Genomic DNA, 5,533 nt, shown 5'->3' on the forward strand with positions numbered 1-5,533 from the left:
TTCTGAGAACAGAAACATAAATCTTTATTTTTTGTCTACATAAACATTACCAGACACTGCCCCGATACAGTTAAAAGCACCTTGTGTTACTACATGCAGGCTTAATATTCCATCTTTTTAATAGTTTTTTGCTTCTTATGGAGTAGTCTTGCATAGACTGTCACTGGTCTCAGGCTGGTTCTAACAATTCTTCCTAGAGAAAGAAGTAAACACAGTGTGAGATTGGACACATGTAGCGCACAGCTGTTTTCAGTGACATCCTCTAGATCCCAGAGACTGGTACAAAGTTACAAGGATCAGCTTGCCCCTCATCCCTTTGGGAAAAAGTGAAAAGCTAAAATCTGCAAATCTAATTTTTAAGGAGCCTACAAGCAAGAGAGGCTCTTTGCCCATCCAAGCAAGATTTCAGATCCTAACTACAAGTTGGCGGCAGTACTAACACCTTCTAGCTGGTGGGAATCAATAGAAAGTTTTGTAGTGGTAATTCATGCACACGTCTGTGCATTATACAACAGTTTAAGAGAATAGTAAGCCAATAATAGATGAGATTTAGTAATTTTATGTTGAAAACCAAGTAGCAGCCCTGTTATTAGATACATTACTCATAGTGGATTACACGTACATTTCTCTTCCCAGTATCTGACAGGTTCATACAAAAAGAGTGCCCATCTTTCTCTTCAGCCTTGCAAAAATCCCCAGTGCCTATGGTGATAAAGGTCTGGGATGGATTTCACTAGTTCATTTTCTATTAACAGCACTGGTAAAGTATTAAGTGCGTCTGTGTTTTTCAAGTTGCTCAAGCAGATTTTCACATTTCAATGCATGAAACTTTCTGATCCTAGTATTTTCAAGCGCATTGTGACAAACTTGAAGGAATTTCATCACTTCACTAAAGATTTCTGTTACATTCTTTCCTGCAAGAAAACCAACAGTGATGTAGTGGATCTTATATCACTCGAGTTCCCTTTTGTATGAACATGTGCATGTTCATGCAAAATACTTAACCATCTTCAGTTTAATTTTTCCCAAAAAGGTACTTGAGTAATTTCTCATCAGGAAATAGCATATGTTCTTTAAACAACTCCAGATCAACCAGTCTGATAGCTGCTGGGAAATTGCTTTCTGAATATATGTCTTCAGCATGGACAACTATTGGATCACAAACTTCCTTCAGAACTTGACTCAGCTCAGTTTGCACAGCTTGGCTTAAGAGCTTGTCATGTTGTCTTTCTGAGTAGCTGCCAAATAATCAGTCTGCTTTCCCAGAGCTGCAATCCATTTTGAAAGCTGCTACTGCAAACACCACACAATTATACAATCTATATTTCTCTTCTGTAGTAGTTTGTACAGTATTATCAATTTCTAGCACAGTGAAAAAAAGTAAAAAAAAAAAAAGGCAACAAAATCGTTTATCACTCAAAAGCCTAAATAATCCAAAAGACTCATTAATAGGTGCCAAATGGCACCCAGATTCTTCCCGAAACTTCTCCATAACTCTTCTCTCTTCGAAGTTTTCTTGAACAATACGTATAGTTCTTCCTGGAAATATCACTGTGCAGCACTGTGTCTTAGCACCCTCCTCTTCACTACGTCTCTAGGAGAGCTGGATGCATCAGTGAAACAACAGAAACAAGAACGCAAACAAATATGCAAAAGATACTTTTGGTTCTTTTTGTGTCCTGGAACACAGCTCCTGCATAATGAGGTTTAAATGAGGCATAATTGCACAAGACAGGTAAGCATGACATCTTTTATTGGTTTTCTACTCCATTCAATCTACCCTTCATCACTGCTGTACTTTCCTATGTTTGAGCAACTAGTTTGTTCACAGCCATAGAAGTCAGCTGCTGCTAAAAAAACCAACTTCCAGCATTTTTTTCTTTCACTGAGTAGTGCACAAAGTATTCAACAGGAACACCACTCTCTAGCATGTGGTGTAATATTGTGACCCCTTCTAATTTACAAGACAATCAGTCATTTCTTCAGTTTGACTTGAAACTTAAGTTTGCACTCTGAATTTCACCTTCGATTTAGCCTCTATAAATTTAGAGTAGGCTGTCTAATAGTTTACTCAGTATGGTTTACATCCCCTGAAATGCAGGTAAGTTATCATAATTTCTCAGTACTAGATCATTCTTACATCACATTTCCAATATTGACCAAGAAGTTCCTAGCTTCAAAGACTTGTCGTGCCCTTGGGTACGTAGGGTACACAACCACAGTTTCAGCACTGAAGAAATCTTTGATAACACATGCAATTTTTATTAATGCCTTGTTTGTACCACTGAATTTCATGCTGACTTGCACTACTCAACTTTTCAATAGTGTTGGCTTTTCCAAGACTTTACAATGAAACAGCATTTTGCATATAAGATTCTCAGCCTTCATGATTTGCCAGTCTTTGAACATTTTCAGTCCTTGTATTCTGAACTGCTCCAGAGTATCACCCCCAAAAACCAAACATGGAAAAGCACAGACTCCTCTTGGACACACTGGCAGCCATGCACTGCTTTTAATAAGCCACTCACACCGAACTTTTTACTTTAGGGTTTCCACTTTGCTTTTGTCGATGAGAACATATCATCAGGCTGATCTCACTCTCAATGTTTCAATTCCAATTTCTACTCAGAAGTCATTCTGCCAAACTTGTTTTTCAACACAAAGTCTGCTTCATTATAAGACAAGGCTGAAGGACACAGCTGCACAAGAAATGATTGTCACTCACCTCATGAAGTTGCAGGACAGCTGCGCAATCAGTACTTTGTAACTTTTTCCTACATGCCCTTCTCATGCTCAGAGGCTTTCACCACATAGGGCTATCTCTGTGAGCTTCTGAACTTCCAGCAAAACACACTAGAGCTCTGTAAGAAACATTCATAGCATTAACCATTCTGGTAGGACCAGACTCCGCAGTCCCCAAGGTAAGAGCTGCCGCTGCTAGCGATATTAAAGTATACTTTACACTTTCAAAAGTGCATCAAGGAAATACTGTTCTATGCACAGCAAAATAGCAGAATACATTATTATCCAATACCAAATAGTCCTACAGAGGGATTCTCTTCATACCTTTCTGACACCAGACATAAATAACAAAAAGGCAAACACACAAAGGCAAAACACATTTTTTTCCCCATTAAATAAGATTTTCGTCTTTTCTGTAGGTGAGTTTCTGAAGCTGTAGATATCTTTCTGCAATAGAAAAACTAGAGGCCACTGCAGGAGTCGGAAATGTTATGTACTAATTACTTCCAGCACAGATGTAAGAAGTTATCATGATAGGACAGCTAAACAATGCTAAAAGTGGCCATTATAATTTTAGTTTCTCCTCTTTTAGTAACTGTCAGATTCTTCATTTAAAAAGACTGAAGCATAAAATCTACTATATAACTGCTCAACCATACAATTTGTACAGATTTTTTTTTGTCCTTGCAAAAACAGGGAGGAGAAAGGTAAATAACCAGCTCCTTAAACAGTTTGAGCAAGAATTTCTGTTTGCCTTTTTTGACACCACATTCATTCTGGACAAGAATGAATGGGCAACACAAAGGCAAAAATTTAAGTATTAGAACTGATCATCTCTGCAAAATTAAGTTAACAGCATATGAAAAGATCAATTCATCAACAGGCAAATACTTAAAAATTCACAAGTAAATAATGTTTTATACAGAGTAAGCATTCAATAAGAAAAGCCAAGCACACCATGCTCTTGGGACATCTTGTGGTCATGTTGGTGCTTGCTTAGGCCATCGACAGACTTCCATTACTTTCATCTGAAAGAAAAGTGAGAACACACTTTCACTTGGAAGAGTGACTGAGATACATGAACAGTACAAGCAGCCTAACAAGAAATACTTTGAAATAATTGCCCGATTTCCAAGAACAGAAAGCTGACTCTACGCCCTCCTGCCCCCCCCCCCAAAAGCCCCAGTCATCCCTATCAGCACACTTTAAGATTAAGGGCTACTCTGTTAGATGAGTTCCAGTGGCCTGCTACAGCAACCAGGAATTACGTGGAAACCCATCAACATCTCAGAAAACCAGGTACAGATGACCGTGTATGACAACCCCACTCATCTTTTCCACATTACTGAAAAAGTATTCCTATCGAGGGATATGGTGCATTTAAGACTATGCTGTGCTGGCCGCATGGTAAAAGCCTGCCCAAAGAGTTCAACATAAACCAACTACATGAAGAAACTAGAAAACTCGCTCTTCCAAAAGGTGAGCTTTTGGAGAGTTCTCCCAAGCAGCAGTGGGAAGCCTACATAGAAACCTTCAAAACTAGAAACTCCAGAGGATGAAGGGCCACCGAGTCACTCAATGCTTTGTTTCATGGAGACAAGATAACGAGAGAGCAAGGAAGGGTCGTTCGTGTGCTAAAGCGGCGCGGCTGTTCCCCTCACAAACCGGCACTCTAGCCCCGGCCAAGCCCTGCCAGCTCCCGCGCCCGCCGCACCTCCCGCAGCGGGGACAGCAGCACGAGGCTTTGGGGGAGGGCGCTTCAAGGCCCGCCGCCGCCGCCCTCTCCCGTTACCGGCTCAGCCCGCTCCGCACCCCCGCCCCGCCCGCTGCAGCCTGGCCTACCTCTTCAGCGAGCGCCCTGAGCCGCTCCGCCGCCGCCAGCAGAGACCGGTCAGGCTCAGGACCGGTTAAGGCGCCTCGGTTCCTGCCCCGCGCCCCAGCGGGCAAGCCCCCAGCCCGGCAACGGGCGGGCGGCCTGGCTCGCCCCGCCCCACCGCCACCGCCCGCATCGCGAGCGGGGCCGGCCCCGCGCCCCCACCACCCTCCAACAGCCTCCGCGCGCGCCGAGGAAGAGGCCGGCAGCCCCTGCTGCCCCCAGCGTGCCTCAAGAGGGGTGAACCAATATTCCCGCAAGGCGGGGGGGGGGGGGCGGACACGACGCGCCGTGCGCCAGCTCCTCCCGCAGCGCAGAGGCCGCGTACCGGGCCTTCCACAGACGCCAGACTACAGCCTCCGTCCTTTCAGCAGGCGGAGTCCCGAGCAGGGGAATCAGCCGGGAGCAAGGCAGCGAGGCCTGGCGCAACACCGCGCCCGGCCACCTACGCGAACACGGCGATGCAGGCACCCCGGTGAGGAGGGGCGGGGCGGGGCGGGGCGGGGCGGGGCGCCCCCCCCCCCCCGCCACGTGCGCATGCGCAGTGCAGCCGCCCGGCCGTTGGGCGCGGGCGGGGGCCGGCGGAGTGCCGAGGTGCCGCCCGCGGTGAGCGCTCACTGCCCGGGGCGGTGGCGGGCGGCGCTCCGAGCAGCGGCGCCAGTGCCGCGGGCTTTGGTGCTGAAGTGGCCGCGGTGGGAAATTTACCGGTGTAACTGTTCTCCTGTGGCAAGGGGGCTGGCGTGTGCGCGGCGTATTTACACCAGCGAGGTGGGCGCGCTGTGAGGCCTTCACCAGTACGGCTTGTCCAAGCGGGGCCCCGAACGGTACAGTTATGCTGCCACAGAAAGCGTCTGTCGTGCCTGAAGCGCTCACTCCGTTAAGCTTCCGTGTTGTAGGCACGGGGTCCTCCAGGGCGGC

At 46.3% G+C, this 5,533-nt stretch overlaps 1 long non-coding RNA gene and 1 other non-coding gene across 3 annotated transcripts; both read right to left on the reverse strand.

Annotated features, from left to right (window-relative positions):
• LOC127027530 (uncharacterized) lies at window positions 1-5,006 on the reverse strand. Of its 2 annotated transcripts, none has more exons than XR_007767805.1 (4): window positions 4,944-5,006; window positions 3,700-3,770; window positions 2,726-2,861; window positions 1-193 (listed from the first exon to the last, which is right to left on the reverse strand). It is a non-coding gene; the product is annotated as an uncharacterized LOC127027530 (long non-coding RNA). The 2 variants fall into 2 exon arrangements; XR_007767804.1 differs by lacking the exon at window positions 4,944-5,006 and adding an exon at window positions 4,585-4,645.
• LOC127027881 (small nucleolar RNA SNORA13) lies at window positions 3,419-3,550 on the reverse strand. The gene has a single exon (XR_007767844.1). It is a non-coding gene; the product is annotated as a small nucleolar RNA SNORA13 (small nucleolar RNA).
• Window positions 5,007-5,533: the final 527 nt, after the last annotated feature.

Source organism: Gymnogyps californianus, chromosome Z (assembly GCF_018139145.2).
Source record: "Gymnogyps californianus isolate 813 chromosome Z, ASM1813914v2, whole genome shotgun sequence".
In the NCBI taxonomy this organism is placed as follows: Eukaryota; Metazoa; Chordata; class Aves; order Accipitriformes; family Cathartidae; genus Gymnogyps; species Gymnogyps californianus.